The sequence below is a fragment of the Protopterus annectens genome, chromosome 1.part1 (assembly GCF_019279795.1).
Source record: "Protopterus annectens isolate FY-2018-M chromosome 1.part1, PAN1.0, whole genome shotgun sequence".
Lineage (NCBI taxonomy): Eukaryota > Metazoa > Chordata > Ceratodontiformes > Protopteridae > Protopterus > Protopterus annectens.
The window spans coordinates 1383548692-1383571721 of record NC_056726.1 but is presented as its reverse complement, the minus strand read 5'-3'; positions in this window follow the sequence as shown (position 1 = coordinate 1383571721).

Genomic DNA, 23030 nt, shown 5'->3' with positions numbered 1-23030 from the left:
ACATGAAATTTGGAAATAGCAGCCAGTTGTACTTTGACTGTAGATGATGAAGATCCCGAATGAAAAACCTCCACCAGGAAATCCAAAACAGAATGTATAGGAGCGGTGAAAGGATCAATATTTCTGGCGTTTGCCCAAATAGAAAAACGTCACCACTTGCTAGCATAAACAGTTCTAGTGGACGACTTTAAAGAAGACACTAAAATGTCTCTGACTGAGTCAGAAATCATTGGTAGCCTGGCTAGGGAAGGAAGTGGAGCAACCAAGCAGTGAGGTTGAGAGAATGAATGGCCCGGTGCTGCTGACCCGACTGGTGGATCAAAAGATCCGGAACTGGGTCCAGATGCCAGGGCTGCACCAGAAGGTGATGATGTAGAGACGGAAACCAAATTTGTCGAGGCCAATATGGAGCAATGAGGATCAATTTGGCTCTCAAAACGGTGGCTTTCTGAATGACTTGTGGAATCAATGGAAAGGGAGGAAAAGCATAAAGAAGTCTCCGAGGCCAATCCTGGGTTAGAGAGTCTCTCAAGGGTTGGCCTGGAAGAGGAAATAGTGTGAAGTAATCTGGGCACTTGCTGTTTTGAGGGGTAGTGAAAAGATCGCAACAAGGGGTGCCCCACTTCAGAAAAATCTGATCCACTACAGACTGATTGAGAGACCACTCATGAGGCATCAGAATAGATCTGCTTAGCCTGTCCGCCAATAGGTTGGACCTGCCGGGGATGTGCGTTGCTATCAGAAACCGCTGAGAAGAGATCGCCCATTGCCAAAGTCTGAGAGCTTCTCGACATAAGGGATAGGACCTGGTTCCGCCCTGTTTGTTGATGTACCAGACCACGGACATGTTGTCCGTGTGTACTGCAATAGTCCCTGTGGGAAGAAAGTCGTCGAGGGCTTGCAACATTAAAAGCACTGCTCTCATCTCCAGGACATTTATGTGCAGGTGGTATTCTATGGGTTGCCACGTCCCGTGGACCATCCTGCCCTGATAATGCCCCCACCCGATCAGAGAGGCATCCGTGGTGACTGTGGCAACTGGAGGAGGGAACAAAGGGTCGGCCCTGATGAAGAAGAGGGAAGATATCCACCATCGTAGATGAGCCCTGCAAGACTGTGTCACTAAGATCTCGTGTCTCATGGGCAGATCGTGGTACGACCACTGCGTGAACAACATCCACTGCAGGAGACGCATGTGGAAGCGAGCCAGTGGAAGAAGAACAATGGCTGCAGCCATTAGGCCTAGAACTTTCAAGACAAACCTGGCTTTGACCTTGTTGCTTTGTAACAGAAGCTGAACAAATTTCTGGATGTCCAGAATCCTTTGATCTGTTAGCCTGGCTAACATTTTGACGGTATCTAACTCTGCGCCTATAAAGGTGATAGATTGGCAAGGCAGCAGAGAGGATTTTTCGAAATTCACCGAAATTCCTAGACTCTTGCAAAGCTGTAAGGTGTAGTCTCTGGACCGAAGAAGCTGATGCTTGGAGGTGGCGGAGAGGAGCCAGTCGTCCAAATAAGGAAACACCTGGAATCCTCGACGTCTCAGGTGAGCTGTGACCACTGCCATGCATTTGGTGAACACTCTGGGGGCTGAAGTGAGGCCAAAGGGCAGTGCTCTGAATTGGTAATGACTGGCTCCCAGCCGGCGGAGAAACCTTCTGGAGCGTCTGTGAATCTTTATATGATAGTACGCATCCTGAAGGTCTATCGAGCACATCCAGTTGTCCTTGCCCAGAAAGGGCAGAATGGATTGCAGCGTGACCATCCGGAACCTTGCCTTTCTGACAGACTTGTTTAGTCTGCTTAGGTCTAGTATTGGTCTCCAATCTCCCGTCCTTTTGGGGACCAAAAAGAATCTTGAGTAGAAGCCGGATCCTACTTGGTCTGCCGGCACTGTTTGGATGGCTCTTTTTTCCAGGAGTTTTGAAACTTCCTGTTTTGCCAAATCCCTTTGACCGGGTGAGATGTCTGGAAGGGATTGTAGAGGTACGGGAAATCTTTCGAAGGGGATTTTGTAACCCTCGGATATGATCGACTGTACCCACTTCTCTTGTGATAGGGATTGCCAGGCTACTGGGTACAGCGAAATTCTTCCCCCGACTGCCTCCAAGGGTGGACAGTCGGGCAACACCTCAGGGATGCTGAAAGGGCTTCTCAGGAAGAGACTCCCTGTTGCCCTGGTTCTGAGGACCCCCCCTGCCTCTAGGGCGGCGTCTATTGTTACCCCTCTGCCTCTGGGGGTAACTGACCACGTGTCCGGTGTAGCTCCTTGGGCTTTACGGAACCACATCTTCCCCCTTCTGACCCTTGGGATATGGTCTAGAAGGAGGGAAAACTGGACTCCAACGGCAGAAAGAGTTTTACCGTCCTGTTCACATCTGGTCAAAGTATCCTTCACCTGAGGTCCGAACAAAGCCGAACCGTCAAAGGGGTGTTGGTGAAGGACGCCTTAAAGGGGTCCAAAATTACACAGCCGCATCCAGGCTTGGCGTCTAAGAGCAACACCTGTGCCTGCGGCCCTGCTCGTTCCATCGGCTGCATAAGATATGAGCCGCATGGAGGAGTTAGATATCGAATTCAGGATAGCAAGCTGAGAGGCAATCTTTTCCTGAGCCCCAGCAGCTGAAGGATCCTGGACTACTTCTCCCAGTTCCTTGAGAATATCTCGTTGAAGCCTGGTGAAGTGACAAAGGTAATTCAGCGAACGCATAGCAAAGGTCGCTGAAGAAAACATCCGCTTTCCATACCTGTCCATGGTCCTAGAATCCTTATTAGGAGGATGGACAGGTACTGAAGGATCCGCCAGTTCCTTCTTAGTGGCCGCCACCACCACCATAGCATCCACAGAGACACCTTTAGACAGGAACTGTTTGTCCGAAGGGCTGTGATGAACTTGGATGGTCTCCTGGGGACAGGTTCCACAGAATCTGGAGCCGCCCACGCCTTCTGAGCCACTACCTGCATGAGTGGGTCGAAAGGCGGAGACACCCAGGAGGTGGAGGGTCGGGATCCAAAAGCCTCCAGGTATACCGACTCATCCTCGGAGGGGTCAATGGAGGGCCAATTCCCCCTCTGTTTGAGGAGCTCAAGGATGTCTGAAAATGAGACATCCTCAGAGGGGGACCGTGGGGAACCCTCCGACTCATCTAAGTCGGTATCAGATGTAGTAGACTCAGGGGAGTCTGTGTGTTTCCTCTTACACGTCCTCTTCCGAGGGGGTTCCCCTGCAGGGTCAGGAGAAACCTCGGAAGAGGAGGAAATTCCCAGTGGGGAAACCTGGGGCGATGGATCCCTGGGCCTGAGAGCAAGAGGCTGGCAAGAGGCATCTGCAGGCACTGATGAGGGAGGAGCTAGAGGGATAGACGTTGACCAGGCTCAGAGGCCAGGACACTCCTCATCACCTCAAAGGCTCCTCTCCCTGGGAGACCCGAACACACCCGCTCCGAAGAAACAGGAATGGTCGGCTCCAAGGAGAGAGAAGGCTCTGAGGCCGATGTCGGCGCCGAGCTTACCAAAGCCGAAGCCCCGAGAGGGAGAGCGGGGTCGGACAAGGGTCCGATGCCACTAGCCCCCTCGGAGCCGACAGTGGAAACCCGATGACCGGATCCCTCCAAGGAAGGTCTCAAGGAGGAGATCGGAGCCGAGGATGACGGAGCCGAAGGATGTATCGGCTCCGGCATCGAAACAGTCGCTGTCCCAAGAAGCTCCGGCTCCGAACTCTGGTGTGGAGTTGGAGGAGGAATCTCAAGAATCGGGGCTATAGCCGAAGTCTGTTGAGACGGGCTATGGAGCATTTGGGCCAGTGCCTGAGATTTCAACAGCCTGCTTACCACCCTCTCCAAATCGTGGTCAGACAGCCTGGAAGATCTCGAAGATCGGCTCCGATGGCTCCGCTCTGACAAAAGAGGAGACCTCGGAGCCGAGTGAATACTTAGTATCGAAGGGGACCGGGATCTCTTACGGGCCGGAGCCATCGGAGCCGAAGTCCCTTGAACCCCAGATGGAGCCGAGGATCTCTCGGCTCCGATGCTGGATAAAGTGTCGGCTCCAGCCGGAGCCGACAAGGCAACGGTAGTCAGGGTATCGGAGCCGGCCGGCACCGAACCCACTACTCTAGCAGAAGAAGCATCGGCTCCAGCCGGAGCCGATATCGGCTCCGACGGGGCCGGAGCCACCGGAGGAGGCTTGGACACTGTAGCCTGAGCCTTCGGTGGCTTAAGAGGTTTTCCTGCCCCTGGCTTAGGAGGAGAACCTTCAGGTTTTAATAAACCTCGGAGGATCAATTTGTTCCTCCTTTCCTGCAGGACTCTCTGGCTAAAGGCATGACACAACGCACAGGAGTCCTGCAGGTGCAAAGGCCCCAGGAAATACACACAAGAAGTGTGACCGTCTGTCAGGGACATTTTCTGACAGCACTGGTCACACTTCTTGAAGCCTGAGACCTTGCCTTCCCTAGACATCCCAAAAGGATATACACAAACAGTCCCCACAAACACACAACTTAATCCCTACACAGACACACAGGAAGGGAATAACTTGGGGAACTATGCCTGACTAAAACTTTAACTTAAAAAACTATTTTAAAAGTTTAAAAAGGAAGGGAATAGGGTGGGCTGTATTAAATACAGGCTAACCTAACACTGAAGGGAAAATTAAACCCCTAACTAAACTTTTTCTTCTTTAACAAGAAAAAACTTACCTCAGCTGGCAAAGGAGACCTCTTTCGCTAAGCGGCAAACGAGATCTGAGGTAGTTCCGCCTTGCATCATGGGATATAGGGTTGCCTCGAGCTGGTAAAAGGAGTTCTCGAGCTAAAGCTAGTGCCGAGTCGGAGCCGAGGATCGGCTCCGAACCCATCCAGCAAGAATGAAGGCGAGATTGACAACTTAACATCAATAATTGGTGGGCTGTGGTGATTTGGAGAAAGTCAAGTTGATTGGGGAGTTCAAGCCAGTATAGAGAGTGAAGGGAGGTGCAGTGATGAGAGGAAGATTTGGCATTTGTGGCAAATCTGGAGATTTTGTTTAACATTGTTCCAATATGGAGGTAAGTGTGGATGATAAATTAGTGAGCAGGGGAGCACCATACAGTAGGGAGGGAAGGAGGTAGGTAGAGGCAAGAGTTAGTCTGGTGGGAGGAGAGAGGGAAGTGGTTGTTTCTGTACAGTAAGCCAAGTTTTATATGTGTTTTTTTATGTTTAGCTGGATATGAATATTAAATTTTAGTTGGTTATCAATTATAACACCAAGAAGCTTGGCGGAAGGTACGATCTCGATAGTGGAGTTGTTAAGGCTGGTATTTTGAAATGAGTTTTTATCAAGAGAGGAGGATTTAGAGGGGGAGAAATGGAGGATTTTAGTTTTGTTTGCATTTAGAGAGAGATGATTTTGGAGCATCCCGTTTTCAGTGGTTGAGAAGACACTTTGTGTTAGGGCTTGGAGATCTGTTAGGTTAGAGGCACAGCAGATCAAAGTGGAATCATCAGCGTATTGCACAATTTTGGTGTTAGGAATGGCTTTGTGGAAGTCATTAATAAAGATATTGAATAGTAACGGGCCAAGTATGGAACCTTGGGGTACTCCAGTAGGGGTAGGAAGGAAAGTAAATGTGGCTTGGCCCCATTTCACAGCTTGGGACCTGTTTGAATGGTAGCTGGAGAACCAGGAAAGAATTTTTTGGCAGAGGTTGAGATTAGAGAGGTCGTTTAGAAGGTGGGTATGAGAGATGGTGTCAAAAGCTTTGGATAAGTCTAGTAGAACAGAGGATACTACATTACCGGAGTCACGTGCTGAATTGACAGAGTGTAAGAAGGAGAGAAGGGCAGTGTTGGTACTGTGTCCTGGGTAGAAGCCGTGTTGGATAGGAGAGAGTAGTTGGTGTTTGGTAAGGAATGGCAAGAGCTGCAGGTGGATGCATTTTTCAAGGATTTTGGATATAGGGGAGAGGATGGCTATGGGGCGGAAATTGGAGACATTACAATTTTTGCCACCCTTGTAGAGAGGAAGAATGAAAGCAGTGCACCATAGTTTAGGTACATAGGATTCAAGTAAAGACCTATTAATTAGGATGCTGATAGGTAGAGCAATAGCGTCAGAAGCTATTTTTAGGAAGGATGATGGAATGCTGTCAGGGGCATTGGGGCAGGGCTTTAGTTTATAGAGAAGTGTCTTTATTAGGTCAGTAGATGCAGGTTTGAGTTTGAAAGGGGGGGTGGAGAAGGGAACGAAGTTTGAGCAGGGAGGGGAGAAGGGTTATTGTTGGTGAAAGTCTTGGTTAGCTCAGCGATGGAAGAGGTGAAGAAGGAATTGTATAGGGAGGCAATTTCAAGGTCAGATTTGCTGGTATCAGGACAGGGGTTGTTTTTTGTACCTGGCCTAAGGAGGGAATTAATATAATTCCAGAATTGTTTGGGATTTCTTGCGTGGTTTTCTTGTAGTCATTATTTATTTTATTATTTATTTTATCTAGTGTAGCTTGTTCAAAGTATGCTTAAGTAAATATGACCATTTTGGCATATTTTGGGTGTTAGTGGCATGTAGCATTATTGTTGTGTAGTTGTTGGCAAGGTAATAAGATGACGATGACTGGTCTATTTTGTCTCCGCTTTGAAAGCGTGATTTTAGTCAACGAATTACTTTGTATTAGCTGTTCTCCATATATGGGTAAAGACCTCTTTGTGAATGTTTTGTGGAATACATCAGCATAAACTTTGACTGCTTGCACTTTCTGATGATAAATTCCGTTTACGACCATCATATTTTATTTTATGTTTATGTTTTGTTTTAATGTTATAATAATACATGGCTTCATGATTTTACATCTACGAATATAAACAACAAGTAACATCGATTTTGTTTTTATTTAACTTGGAAATGTGATTTATAATTAATGTCGTACTCTGAATAAGCTCCTTTCTAAATATGGGCATGACTTCCTCAAGAATGATTAGTGAAGCACATTACCATCAATCACTGATACTTTATGTATTTTCTGATGATAGCTTGCCAATGAGATCTTAACTTATGAAAAATAACTGAGAATATAAATGTCATAAATGATGTATCTAGTTTTCAAGTGGAATTTTAGGTTTGTTAAAATGAATTCTGATGAATTTCTTCTTAATAATGTGCTGATTTTCTGAATTAATTGATTAATTGTAATTAATGATTTGGTATAAAAGGCAGCAAAAATTTCTGTGAAATTGTAACCTGAAGAAGCGCAATTTTATTGCGTGAAAGCGCTTGTTTCTGTTTTTGTTTTTATTATTAAATGCTGTTGGATTTATTTCGTGGTGGTTTCAAGCAGTTTTTTCAGCTTTGTTCCTCTACCTTTGATGCAAGAAACCTTTGGACGATCGGTTATTGTCTCTTGCAGTTGGCGTTCTTGTTTTTGCATCTAACCGGTCTTCACACGATGGATATGCAGAACATTGAGTTAGATTATAACCCAGTGAGTACCATGGCTAACGAGAACTGGAATTGCCTTTTCTATCAGAAGGATAATCCGTTATTACATATGGATATAAATGGTGAAGCGTATAAGAGTCCATCCAGTACCAGTGAGAATATGTATGAGTTTTTTGGAAGTCTGAGAACCCTAGAAAATGATCTTTATCGCCTGCATAGGCTTGTCTGGCAGAGAAGGCACTTGCAAGCGTGCCTACATTTCAAGGTCATCCCCCGCGGCATGCGTGTTTTATGCATGCCGACTTATGGGGATAGCCATCCTGAGTTACTTTGACAATGGCAAAAATTAAACATCGACTTTGGAAACAGATACATCCAGTTATTGTTGGACTACTTCACACTGATTGAAGCGGAGCTTCTTACAAAGGTAGAGGAGCAGTATAATTTACTTACTTCTACTTATCAGACTGAGTTTTGTAAATCTAAAGTACAAGCCATGAATAGGCAGTTGTCTTTATATAGTAGTAAACTGGAGCAGATAAAAATTAGAAAGCTGAAACGTGACTGTGAGGACTTTTGTCTCGGCCGTATCTTTGTATGGCCGAGGTCTAGCTTAAGTAGTAAAACACATCTTGGTCAAGCGGAAACAATTCCCAGTTCCATTAACAATGACATTGTGGCTGTGCAGAACGAAATGACTGAAAATAGATTACAGGTGGACAATGCCATTAATGAGACATCTATTTTGTCTGACACACCCATTCCTTCTTTACCCTGCAATCAGCAGGGATTGATTCATCAAAACGCTCTGGGTGCCAAACCTAAAATAGCCAGTATGAGCAACAAGCTTATGGCGCCTATGCCTTTAAATTTTCCCCTTCCATACAAAGAGATAGTGCGTGCTCGTTCCAACAGCCGGGGAAGAGGAAAAAGGAAACTATCGGGGGATGCACCGGAGCAGAGAAGAAGAATGAAAGTCTGAACTGTTTGTTTTTTAACCTGTCATCCAGGACATTTACATTGAATGAACAATATATTTTGAATAAGGGTTTGTCCTTCATTCCCTCTCAACATAGTAATATATCTGACACTTTAATAGGTCTACGAAAGTTCTGTAGGAAACTTTCTCTTAAGATGTTGTTTAAAGATAGCCTGCCTAATTCTGTAGATAATCAATGGGACAACTCTGTTTGTAGGAAAAAAAGTACTTTTATGCCTCCACCTATACAAACCGTTGAATGTTTCTTGAAAACTTGTGAGCGGGACTTTTATCATTACTATGATTGTCATGAAAAAAAGAGCATTTTTGTAAACCTAAACACAGAAGAAAGCTCTGAGTTGAAAGAACTATGTAATGACCCCAATCTTGTATTTAAGCCAGCAGATAAGGGAGGGGGGATTGTAGCGATGGATGCAGTTTTCTATCAGCAATTAATGTTGAACATGCTGAATAATGACAGTGCGTATAAGAAAATTGAGAAATCGCGTATAAAATCTATAATACAGTATGTCCATGACACATTATATGATATGTTAATGACTAGATCCATTGACAAGTCTCTTTATGATTTTTTGATGATAGAATTCCCTTTGATACCTATTATCAAAGGTTTGCCCAAGTTACACAAGGGTAAGCATCCACCCCCTTTGCGTCCCATTGTATCAGGTGACCATTGGGTAACTCAAAATGCATCTTCATATATACAAACTAAACTGGGAATGCTCGTGAAGAAAGTACCTACCATATTACTTGACTCTTTTAGATTGTTAGATGACCTGAAACTGAACATGGTGAAAAATAAAATAACAGAAAATACCTTGTTAGTAACATTAGATATTGAGAGTCTTTTTACCAATATCCCTAATGAATATGGTATAAATGCGATAAGAACACATATGACACAACTAAATATGGATAATGGTGAAATTATGAATATATGCTGTTTGTTGGACCTTGTTCTGAACAATAATATTTTCCTTTATGACAATATGGTATATGCACAAACATGGGGGGTGGCCATGGGCCATGTGCTAATGCATATGCCAACCTTGTTGTCTTTGAATGGGAAAAGGAATACATCTTTAATGATCCCAGGTTTGTTAATGTCGTCTTATATAGAAGTTTCGTAGACGACATTTTAGTATTATGGAATGGGGATGAAGCTACTCTAAACTCATTCATTAATTACATGAATAATACTACTTCGTTTTTCAAATTTACTCATGAATTTTCTAAGCATAATATAAACTTTTTAGATATCACCATTAAGAAAGACATTAAATGTGAATTAATAACTACTCTCTATAGAAAATCCTGCTGGAGGAATGGGATTCTCCAATATGACAGCCTACATCCGCGTCATATCTTTCAGAACATAATAAAGAACCAGATGAGCAGGATACTTAGAATATGTAGTGATAAATCAGATGCTTTTAATCTAATCGACACTCAGAAGAAATACTTTATGGACAGGGGCTATCCACTGAAGCTGATAGATGATATGATGAAATCTATACTCGACAATACTACACCCCAGATTAAATTCTTTAAGTCTCATAGATCAACAAAAAGCATGGTTCATAAAGTATTATATGATATAAAATACACCAGTGATGTGCAGTACTTAATTAGTATAGTGAGAGATAATTGGAAGATCTTGCTATCAGATGTAGCAGTCTCAGAAATTATCAATGAAAAACCAGTCTTCAGATATATGAATTGCATGAATCTAAAAAGGCTATTATGTAAAGAAAAATTGGTTATTACACCTATTGATGTCAGGTCTCAATTAAAAACAGGCACTTTTCCATGTGGAAAATGTTCACTTTGTGGATACATTACTAAGAAGTGTGGCTTCACTGCCCCAGGCGTTGAATCAAGCACAAAATTTATGTTCTACGCAAACTGCAATACCAGAAATGTTGTTTATTTAGCTACCTGCAATTTCTGTGATAGCTATTATGTGGGGCTGACTTCGCGAAGACTAAGAGATCGGATATATAACCACGTCTATAATATAAGAAGAAACAACTCTACCAATGCATTGGCTTTGCATTGCATCACTCATCCTAAACATAGTTTTGTGTTCCAGGTTCTGCAAATAATAGATCCCAATAGAAGGGAAGGTGACCATATAAACACCTTGGAAACCTTTGAATTAAGGTGGATTCTAAGATTAAAAGCCCATATACCACCTGGTCTGAATACGGTGGTCAATATCCGGCCAGCCTTGTTAGGACCCACTTGATTGATCTATTTTATTATTCTATATTTTTATAAGAACAATCAATATATATCATATTATTGATAACTTGCACGTAGGACCTTTTATAAAGATCGTCGACTTGTTTTAGGTGACTTATTACGATAAAGTTTATGGTGTTTAACATCACTTCTTATTTGTTAATGATAGTATGCATTTCGTATAACATCTATTGTTGATATTTTTGCCACAATGAAATGTTATTTTATTTGGATATTGCCTGATAGTATATCTAGGCACCCTATATTGTATGGAACTATTTGGGAATAAATTGTTGTGTGACTTCGGTTTTTATTTAGATGATGGTGTAGACATAATGGTAATGTAAGGAAAAGAAAAAGTTTTATGCACTTTATGCACTTTTATATGCGTATACCTTGTGTATAATTACTTCGGTCGCATTATTAATTTGGACTTGACTGAAAATGTGGTTTTTAATGGTTTCATTTGGTGCCGACTCTTGGCTCTGACAATAATTTTCTTAGTATAGATATATCTTTGTGATATTAACGACATTAATAGTTTTCTTTATATATAATATTATATCTTTTAGCATTATAGCTTTTTTCACATACATTGCTATTCATCTGACTAGTTATTTTTTGTTCAATACAATATATATCTCTATTAAGTGGTTGTCTTTATATACATATGTAATTTTTGATTTTCATTATTGGAATATTATAGTTCTTAGTTTTTAATCAGTAAATAGTGTCCACTTGAAATGAAATGGAACCTACAGGTTCCAATGCATTGTGGATTTAGTTGTTCCGTGTATGTTGGTTTTACTCTCATTATTTATTTTATTATTTATTTTATCTAGTGTAGCTTGTTCAAAGTATGCTTAAGTAAATATGACCATTTTGGCATATTTTGGGTGTTAGTGGCACGTAGCATTATTGTTGTGTAGTTGTTGGCAAGGTAATAAGATGACGATGACTGGTCTATTTTGTCTCCGCTTTGAAAGCGTGATTTTAGTCAACGAATTACTTTGTATTAGCTGTTCTCCATATATGGGTAAAGACCTCTTTGTGAATGTTTTGTGGAATACATCAGCATAAACTTTGACTGCTTGCACTTTCTGATGATAAATTCCATTTACGACCATCATATTTTATTTTATGTTTATGTTTTGTTTTAATGTTATAATAATACATGGCTTCATGATTTTACATCTACGAATATAAACAACAAGTAACATCGATTTTGTTTTTATTTAACTTGGAAATGTGATTTATAATTAATGTCGTACTCTGAATAAGCTCCTTTCTAAATATGGGCATGACTTCCTCAAGAATGATTAGTGAAGCACATTACCATCAATCACTGATACTTTATGTATTTTCTAATGATAGCTTGCCAATGAGATCTTAACTTATGAAAAATAACTGAGAATATAAATGTCATAAATGATGTATCTAGTTTTCAAGTGGAATTTTAGGTTTGTTAAAATGAATTCTGATGAATTTCTTCTTAATAATGTGCTGATTTTCTGAATTAATTGATTAATTGTAATTAATGATTTGGTATAAAAGGCAGCAAAAATTTCTGTGAAATTGTAACCTGAAGAAGCGCAATTTTATTGCGTGAAAGCGCTTGTTTCTGTTTTTGTTTTTATTATTAAATGCTGTTGGATTTATTTCGTGGTGGTTTCAAGCAGTTTTTTCAGCTTTTTTCAGCTTTGTAGTTTGATGTAGTAAGACTTTTTATCTCTAATGACTTTTTTTGGCAAGGTTTCTCAACTGCTTATACTTTAGTAGGATTTCAGGCTGCTTGTGTTTAAGGTAGGCTTTCCAAGTCTTATCCCTTTGTAGCATAATCTTTTTTGTATCATTGGTGAGCCAAGGGGTGGTTTTTGTTTTAACTCTTTTTGTTCTTATAGGAGCTAGGGAGTTAAGGACAGTTATGAATGTTGAATTGAAATAGTCAACAGCTTCATCTAATGGTAGTGTTTTAGGGGGTTACAGTTAGTTAGCTTAAGAGAGTCAGAGAAAGAAGTAGGGTTAAAGTTAGATAGGTTACGAGTATGAATGTAGTGGTGAGAGTGTGGGGAGTTGGGAGTAACTTGAATGGAGAAGGCAGCGAGGCAGTCTTCTAATGGGTCAGGAGTGACACCAGATTTTATAACTTTGTTTGGATGAGATACTAGGGTGCAGTCGAGTATGGTGCCAGGGGGATTAGTTTTGTTAGGTCTAGTAATGGAGTTGGTAAGTTGAGTGAAGTTGAATAGGTTGATTGTTATCATGTGATTAGGGTTAATGATTTTTCCCCAGTCAATATTTACATCTCCCAAAATGAAGGTTTCTAGCTTAATATTGGAGGAGGTCCAGGAGAGGATGTCTTCCAGTGTATTGGTATTGTTACCTGGAGGAATATAGAGGCAAATAACGCAGATGCTTTTATGGTTGTTTATTTTTAGTATGCCAATTACAAGTTCAGTGTTATTGAAAGAAGTGATGGGATTAGGGTAAGGAGTAATGGACAAGAGGTTGGAGTAGATTAGAGCAACACCACCACCTCTTCTATTAGGTCGGTCAAATCGGAGAGAATGAAATCCTGGAGGTAGGAGTTCAGAGTCATTAATGTGAGGTTTTAGCCAGGTTTCAGAGATAGCTGCTACGTCAGGAGAGTTGTGATTGAGCCAGGCATGGAAGAGGGTTAATTTATTTTTTAAGCTTTGGGCGTTGATAGTGAGGAACTTGAGGTTTTTGTTAGAGGATTTGTTGTTGGTGCATGGGAGATTTGTAGGAGAGAAGTTTGGACCTGGATTGGGGTGAATATCGCCGGCTAAGTAAAGGTAAGTGGGATGGGGGATGTTTATTAGTTCTGTATTTTGATAGAAGAGGCTGGTAGTGATTTGGTTTATGTTTGAAGTTATTATTTAGGATTGGAAAAAAGTTTTACTTTTAAGAGAAGGATAGGGTGGGAGGGAACTAAAGAAGCGGAGATGTTGTGGTAATGGGAGGTAAGGTGGTGCTGGGGAGTAAAAGGAGGAGAGAGTAAACGGAAATCAGTATAGCAGTTGCTTTGGTATAGAGATAATAGAAGGAAGGGGAAGGATGAGAGGAGAAGGACCTTGGGAGGAAGGGTGAGCATGGCAGTTGGAGTCAGAAGTGATACAAAAGAGGGTGATGTGATATTATAAGTGTGGGTGGAGTGGTAGTGAGAGATAGGTAGGGTGGAGGCAGGGGAGGGGGAAAGGTGTATCGGGATTGGTTGGTGGAGAGGGAGGGACTGGTAGGAGGGGGATAAATGTCGAAGCACTGGGGGTGGGTAGGAATTGGGGACAGGTTAAGGGAGCGGAGTGAGCCCGCAGGGCGAATGGAGCAGGAAGAGCCAATAAGGTGGGAAGGCCCAAAAAACAATCAGTGACCTGAGGCTGGAGAAGGAGAACTACTGCAGGGGTGCAGGTATATGGTTATAAACTTTGTTTTACAGTTAATAACTAGGATTTTATGTTTGGCTAGTGAAAAACTCTCTAAAAGAATATACATAAGTGTGGGGAGGTAAAATACTGATTCTTTAGTGTATGGCAGAGACACTTTTTAGGCAGAGAAAGTTAGTGGAGCAGGGAGAAGGGATTATTGCTGTTCTTTTTATCAGGAGTATGATGCCACCTAGTGGAAAAAGGAGGGAGGTGCACTCAGAGGAGAAGAGGTTCCAAAGAGATATTAGGTTTACAGAGATTAGATAGAGGTATTGTGGGGAGTAGACTGTAAACCAAGGATGGGGGTCTGTGCAGTGACCAGTGGTAGGCTACTTTCATGCGCACCGAGGTAGAATCCTGCTCAAGGTTAGGTAGATGATAGAAAAAACATATGTAAGACAGATTACATACACTGAGTCTCCTCCTTAGCAAGGGAGATAGGGTCCCAGAAAATTAATATAGCTCAAACAGATTGTCCACGGATGTCTTCTCTTTGAAAGGAGGGATATCCTGTCTGGCAGTGAAGAAGGGGGAAACACTCTGGGGAGCAGCTGAAAAGGAAAGTGAAAAAAAAACATAAGTTATAAATGGAGGTAGGGGGAAAATAGAAAGAAGGAGAGTGCAGGAAGAAGTGAATGCAGAGTAGAGGAGGGAATTATACAGTGTGAAGTGGGAGGAGGAGAGAAAGGGAGAAAGGACAGAAGTGTAGACTGAGGGAGAGAGAATAAGGTAGCAGAGAATTAGGATAAATGAAAGGTGAAAACAGTTGTGCAGTAGAAGGTCCACAAGTTATGATAAACTTCATACAACAATTCAACATGCAAACAATAGATAGGTAACAGGATTACAGGTGTTTAGCAAAACAACATTTGCGTAAAGTAGTCAGAGACCATTTTTGTGGTCAAATAGCAATGAATAAAACAATATTCCTAGGTAGGAGAATTATCCAAAGCAGTAGCTACAGCTAAATACAGTTATTACATGCAGTTAAACACATAAAGACAGTCAGTTGAGGCAGGCCTTAGGGATAGCAATATATAAATACATGTCAGCAAAAGCAATGCCTATAATAATGCTGAGACTATGTTGCTAAAACAGCAGACAATAATATTCTGACTTCAGCTGGGTGGAAAAAAAGACACTGATTATACAGTAGGAAGTTTAAAAGGTAATGGTTGCTACGGTTCTAAGACAAACTGTCATGCCTGCAGGTAAAAGACACTGTTATGCAATTCCAGGTTGCAAAATAAATGGTTGCTAAGGTTTTGGAGGTAAAAAAAAAAAACGTGTCTACAGGTAAAAAAAGACACTGTTAGGCAGTTTACTGCTAAATCAATGGTCGCTTAGATTCTAGTGCTAAGAATGGCGTGTCAGCAGTTAAATAAGGCAGATGCAGGATAAAATCAATGGTCGCTAAGGTTTTAATACTTAGGAGCCGAGTCTTACAGGAAAAGTCACTGTTAAGCAGTTAGCTGACTGAAAATCGTGTCGGTAGTTGCAGGTTAAAAATCAATGGTCGCTAAGGTTATAATAATTAGGAACCAAGTCTTACAGGAAAAGTCACTGTTAAGCAGTTAGCAGACTGAAAATCAATGGTCGCTGAGATACTAGCGCTGGGAGCCAAGTTAGCCGAGAGAAAAAGTCATCTCTAAGTATAGAGTGCACATTTTCTGTTCTGGGCAATGTGGAAGCACTTGGATCATGAAATATTGTCGACTACAATCAAAACATGCTAAGACACTAGCATTGTGTGCAGCGTCTAGTGCTGCTTAACAGACACCTCAATAAAGCTCATTAAGATACTAGCGTTGTGACAAGTTTCAAAATGCACCTTAACAGACACAATGAAGCATATGCTAAGCAAATAGATCAGAGGACCTTAAAATTACATGCTGCTCCTACTAGAGTATTGGTAAACCATACCCAAAAGCCTAAACAAAATGGACACAAATGCAGGCGCTAAGCAAAGGGGGCAAACAACACAAGAATGCACGCTGCTCAACCAGAGCAGAGAGAAACACAAACCTAACTCCAAGGTGAGATAGGGTAGTTATAAAACTTTAAACAGCAATGTTAAAGGCTTATGTCATGCTGTATAATAATAAATGTGCTGCCTCCTAGTTCAAAGCCTAGTGTAAATGGTGAGCCTGCTACCAGTCCTAACCCTCACCAAGTGATAAAATATAGCAATCCTGTTTATTTCTATGCATTGTTCCTGATTTTGGCTGTACTGTTTTTTTTAATATTCTTGACTGAGTATGTCCTTGAGCTCATGAGTTGTATGTAGCCCTACTGAGCCTCCAGAATATAACCTGCTTGGAAATTAGTAACATAGTACTTAACAGTGAATGTACATTGTCTAACTGTTCTTTCGCTCAACTTTGTACTAACTAACGTACTTATGTTAATGCTAGCTTCTTGCTACTCACCACCACTGTTGTCTCTTTCTCTCTCTCTCCCACAAGTACCCTGCTCTACACTGTGCTGTTCCGGCCTATATATTTCTAAGAACCTACCTTCCAGCCTATATTTTCCAAGAACCTACCTACCTGGAGACAAAGGACCCTTTCAACATTAAACCGTGGTGTCATCTCTCAGCCTCTACTCCCTGCTTCCTCTCTCAAGGAAAAGAAACTAAACGTATGTTACCTATGTCCTGCCTGTAACATTTACTACTGCCTGCTATTATTTCAGGGGTTCTAAAGCTCGTCCTGAGCCCGGTCAGCCAGCAGCCTCTTACCCCCTAAAACTAGCTACCTTAGTAAACACATATCCTACACCACCTTCAGTACCCCACTTACTACTTTTTTCTCACTCCCCTAAATTATCAAGAGCATACCCTCCCCATTATAGTTGATTGTATTACCAGCTTTGCCCTGCAAGTGGCACCCCTATCCCATCTAAGCTTTTCTCCTGCCTATCTATGTCACATTCTGCCATTATGACTCCATACTTCTATTAACTGAACTACTCTAACACTTTACACTGTACCCTTTTTCTTACTTATCACACTCTCCTGTTCTATAACAGCCTCCCCACCTATCTGTGTTCCTTCCCACTTTAGACTTGCTAACCTTTCCAAACGTAATCAGCTCTGCTGACTGATTGTCTCTCCTCAGCTGCTCCATTGCCATTTTTCTACCCGCTCCGTTCGCCCTGTGGGCTCACTCCACTCTCCTACCCTACCCCCAAATCTCACCCACCCCCAGTGCATCTACATTTATACTTAGCAGACCACTCCTACATCCTGTCTACCATTTACACCCCACCCATTTCTCCACCTTCTTCCTCTCTACCTAACAAACTCCTCCCCTTTCACCATCATCTTCCCCCTCCCCCTATAATCCATCTACTCATACCACCCTTCATACTGAACACAACAGCTATTCCTAAGCCTCCTACCTAAACTACATATTCTAAGTCACCAGCCTCAACATGCTTGCTAAATTAACATCAATCTCAATCCAACTACTACTAATACTAAACCTTATTTATATCTATCACCTCACCCAGCCCAACTCCACAACTCACACACCACTACTTCACTCAACCAGCTCACTCCCTTCAACCCACTCAAACTCATTTGCCTCCATCTCCCTGCACTGTATCCCATAAAGACCCATCTATTTTTAACTACAAACTAAGCTCTACTTATAAACCCTTTAGCTCCTCTCTAACCTCCAATATCCACATAAACCCAACAACACACATGATACAAACAAGACAATCCAAACACCACACCAACTTTTTCCAACTCCTATCAACCATACTTCTATCAGGGGATATACACCCTAACCCAGGCCCAAACACCACTTACCCTACATCTAAATCTATCCTATTAGCTTCTCTAAATGCCCGAAGCATAGTTAACAAAATCCCCAATTTTCATGCCTGGCTTCACCACAACAAGCCTGACATCCTAGCTATTTCAGAAACCTGGTTAAAACCTCATATAAAAGATGCTGAAATAGTACCACCAAACTACTCCATCATCAGAAAAGACCGGGTACAGAAAAAGGGTGGGGGAGTAGCTCTACTTTACTCATCCTCCCTATCCATTACTCCCTACAACAAACCCATTCCACAATTCTCCAATGCAGAATTAGTTCTAGCTCTTTTTTCTTTAAGTAAACACAAACACATTTGCATAGCGTCACTTTACATCCCCCCTGGAGACAATATCTCAGTACTTGAAGATATACTATCCTGGCTTTCTACCAACATCAGCAATGAAACTATTATCATGGGAGACACCAATATTAATTGGTCTTCCATTCATTCACCTACACACCGCCTAAACATCAACCTTTATAAGTACTCTCAGCTCATCAACCTCCCTACTAGGCCCTCTAAAGACTTCTCCAGTGGAAGTACCCTAGACTGGATCTTAGTCTCTCACCCTCACAACTACAATGATAGTGGAACTCTTCCTAATTCCCTCAGTGACCACCTTCCCATTTACACCAGATGTCTTCCATCTCCATTACAAGTTACCCATAACTACATCAGTACTCGCTATCTAAAGAAATTCAACCCAATAGCCTTCTCTGAATCCCTAAAATCAATAAACTGGAACCCCCTAAAAACTCTACCCCTAGATAATGCTGTTGAACACTTCAATACAACTTTCCTAAAACGGCTATATAGTTTTGCCCCCATAAAAACCAAAAGAATAAGTAACAAAATCACCCCCTGGCTAACAAAAAACACAAAAACCACTATGCGACTCAGAGACAAAACATGGTCTCGTTACCAAAGAAACAAAACTCCTACCACCCTTAATGAATTCAAAACACTTCGCAATAGAGTTAAAAAGCTTATCACAATTGATAAACAGAATTATTTCTCCTTACTACAAAACAGCCACAAAACCAATCCACAAAAATTCTGGAAAGGCATCACTACCCTCCTAAAACCTGGCTCAACAGAAAACCCAAGCCCAGACCCAAATGCACAAGATATACATCTGGCTACCCAATTCAATTCATTTTTCATAGACTCTATTTCCAAGCTAACCTCATCCTTCTCTAATAACACCTCACCCCCTACTGCTACATCTTCCCTATCATCACCCCCTTCATCTCCAGCCTCCCAACTCCCATCATTCTCCCTAAAACCCATTCCTACTTCTACCATAAGAAAACTCCTCCAAAAGCTAAAACCATGCTCCAATGCCCCCGATAACATTCCATCATCCTTCCTCAACATAGCTGCCGAAGCCATTGCCTTCCCCATCAGCATCCTAATCAATCGGTCTATCCAAGAAGGTCTTGTACCCAAATTCTGGAAAAGGGCTTTCATCATTCCCCTGCACAAAGGAGGCAATAATAACAATATTACTAACTTTCGTCCCATCGCCATCCTCTCTCCTATATCAAAACTCCTAGAGAAATGTATCCATCTTCAACTCCTTCCCTATCTCTTAGATAACAGCTTACTAACTTCCACACAACATGGATTCAGACCAGGTCACAGTACCATGACTGCCCTCCTTTCCTTCCTGGAAACTGTAAATAAAGACAGAGATTCTGGCTCCACTGTATCTACCCTCTTTCTTGACCTGTCTAAGGCCTTTGATACTATCTCTCACAACCTTCTCCTTACTAAACTATCTAACCTAAACCTATCCCCTTCCTCTCTCAATTGGTTCACCAGCTATCACTCTAACAGATAACAAGCTGTCAAGTGGAAAAAAGCCATCTCGACGTTCCTTAACACACCCACTGGTGTCCCCCAAGGATCCATCTTGGGCCCTCTCCTTTTCAATATATTCATAAATGATTTTTCCATTCAATTCCCCATGCTAAACTTATTCAATATGCAGATGATTCTACAATTATCTGTGCAGCCACATCCATCCCCACTCTTTTACATCTAACTCAAGATGCCTTCTCTACCACAGAACAGTGGATGAAGGACAATCATCTAGCACTCAATGCATCAAAAACCAAACTTATGGTATTTACCCCCTCAAAAACCACAACCTTTGATAGTACACTATTCTCCATCACTAGCCAGAATAATACACCTCTCGAACTAGTATCTGAAACCAAACTACTAGGAGTCCAGATTGATGACCAGCTTAGATTCAAAAGCCACCTACTACTAAACATAAAAAAAACCCACCAGAAACTCGGCATGCTGTACCATAACAATCAATTCCTCACTACATCTACAAAGATCACTCTTGCTACTACATTTCTCATCCCCTCTCTCCTGTATGGTGCCCCTCTCCTAACAAACCTACAATCATCTCTCAAAAGTAAACTGTCCTCCTGTTATAATAAGATTGTCAAATTTGCCACCAGCCACAAATCATCTACCCATCACTGTACATCTCTGCACAAACTCAATTGGCTAGAGCTTCCTCACTATCTCTCATATACTCAGCTCACTTTTGCTCACAAACTAATTTTTCAACCCTCACTCTGTCCCTCTCTCAACTCTACCTTTAAAATGCACATGCCACAAAGACTCCTAAGATCTAATAACCAAAACCTAATAGAACTGTACAAACCCCTTCACTCTCCAGGACAAAACCTCCTATCCTATGCCCTGGCACGCATATGGAACTCACTTCCTCCCTCTATCCGTACCACCACCAACCTCCCTGCCTTTAAAAAATCAATGCACTCAAATTTAACATCCTCATGGGAATGCTCCTGCACCCACCCCTCATAGCCTATTCCCCACCACTTACAAACAACTATATCATATATTACAAGACACCAATTTAGCCAACTGTAACAACATCTTATCATTTGACAATCCCTACAATTCCACTCATGGAACTATATATTTACACAACAACAATGCTTGCTCCTATTCAGAACTTAACCTAAGGATCTTTATTTCATCTACTTATATCTTAATTTTCCTACAAAATAAAACCCATAACTTATTACTGTAACTGCTTAACCTTTGTTTTGTTTTCTCTGTAACCCACAAATGACTTATATTTTAAACTGCTGTAATCTTTTTGTTACCATTGTTTAAAGATTTGTCTCTAATCTACAAATGATTGAAATTGTAAACTAATGTAATCTTTTTGTAATGTTTGTTTTGGATCTTTTCTCCCCAGGACTCCATTGAAAATGGGTTCTTCTTGGCCCAATGGACTATCCTGGTAAACCAACTGCAAATAAATAAATAAATAAATAAATAATCAGTATACTTATAAAGTTTTAGTCGCTCAAAACAGCAAGTACACATGAGGTATTAATACAGCAAAGTTAAAGGAGCAATATGATTAAAGAGTTTCAGAAGCTTTTAGTAACATAAACGCATTAAGCATAGATACATTAGATTCAGTTGTACTTATTTTTTTTTCATTTTCTCTTGTGCTACACTTACCGGGAAGCAAGAGCAGCAGCCTAGGCACAGGGCCGAATGCACAGAGGAGGGAGGACGCATGTGGCCCAGATTTAAAAATGGCACCTCAGATACCATCCTGGTGAAATAACATTCAGGGCGGGAATAAGCCTAGGGGGAGGGGATAAATAGGGGGAGATTTAGGAAGGGAGAGGAGAATGGGGAGGGTAGTAGAGCCAAGAAGGAGGGAAGGCCCGAAAAACAATCAGTGACCTGAGGCTGGAGAAGGAGAACTACTGCATGGGGTGCAGGTATATGGTTATAAACTTTGTTTTACAGTTAATAACTAGGATTTTATGTTTGGTTAGTGAAAAACTCTCTGAAAGAATGTACATAAGTGTGGGGAGGTAAAATACTGATTCTTTAGTGTAGGACAGAGGCACTTTTTAGGCAGAGAAAGTTAGTGGAACAGGGAGAAGGGATTATTGCTGTTCTTTTTTATCAAGAGTAGGCTGCCACCTAGTGGAAAAAGGAGGGAGGTGCACTCAGAGGAGAAGAGGTTCCACAGAGAAGTTAGGTTTACAGAGATTAGACAGAGGTATTGTGGGGAGTAGACTGTAAACCAAGGATGGGGGAGGGGCTGTGCAGTGACCAGTGGTAGGCTGCTTTCACACGCACAGAGGTAGAATGCTGCTCAAGGTTAGGTAGATGCTAGAAAAAAACATATGTAAGACAGATTACATACACTTTGTCTCCTTAGCAAGGGAGATAGGGTCCCAGAAAATTAATATAGCTCAAGCAGATTGTCCACGGACGTCTTCTCTTTGAAAGGAGGGATATCCTGTCTGGCAGTGAAGAAGGGGGAAACACTCTGGGGAGCATCGGGAAGCGAGAGAAGCAGCCTAGGCACAGGGTTTGCACTTTTAAGGGGTTATCTGTCTTTTGGTTATAAAACCAGTACAATCTTCCTTGATTAACATCAATGTTGATGATTTTAGCTAAAATTAATGAAATAAAACTGATATATAATGCACGTAATATTTCCACAGTACTCATCTCTTCTCTTCTATAGCTTAATAGACTACTCAATCTAAAGGTTATATAGGACTTACACCACCACTTTTTCTCCTTTTGTGTATGTATAATCACCAAGCTTCCTTCTCTTTCCCCTAGTCCACCACCTTCTCATCTTTATCTGCCCACCACCCCTAACTACTTTTTCATTTACTTAGTATCCTCTTTTCTCTTTTTACTGTATATCATGTGATTTGTTTTATATTTTAGTTCCTATTTGCATTGTATCTACAACAGTCTTTTAGTTCTCTATGTTTTGCATTATTATTTTACTGCTAGGTGGAATAATTATGTAAATATTGCTAGGTGGAATAATTGTAACTTCTCTTATCCTTTCTTCTCTTTTATTTCGATATGCCATGTGTTCTTATGTTTTACGAGCATATGTTTTCTTCACTTCTTTTTTATATAGTAAGATTAACATTGTCTTTACCCATAAGTATTTACAATGCTGCTCTACTCTGAGAGGCAGTACCTAGGTGTGTATGTATATATGGCATTTTATTTTTGTAGACATGGCTGTATTTTTCTATTTTTGGAGCTTTT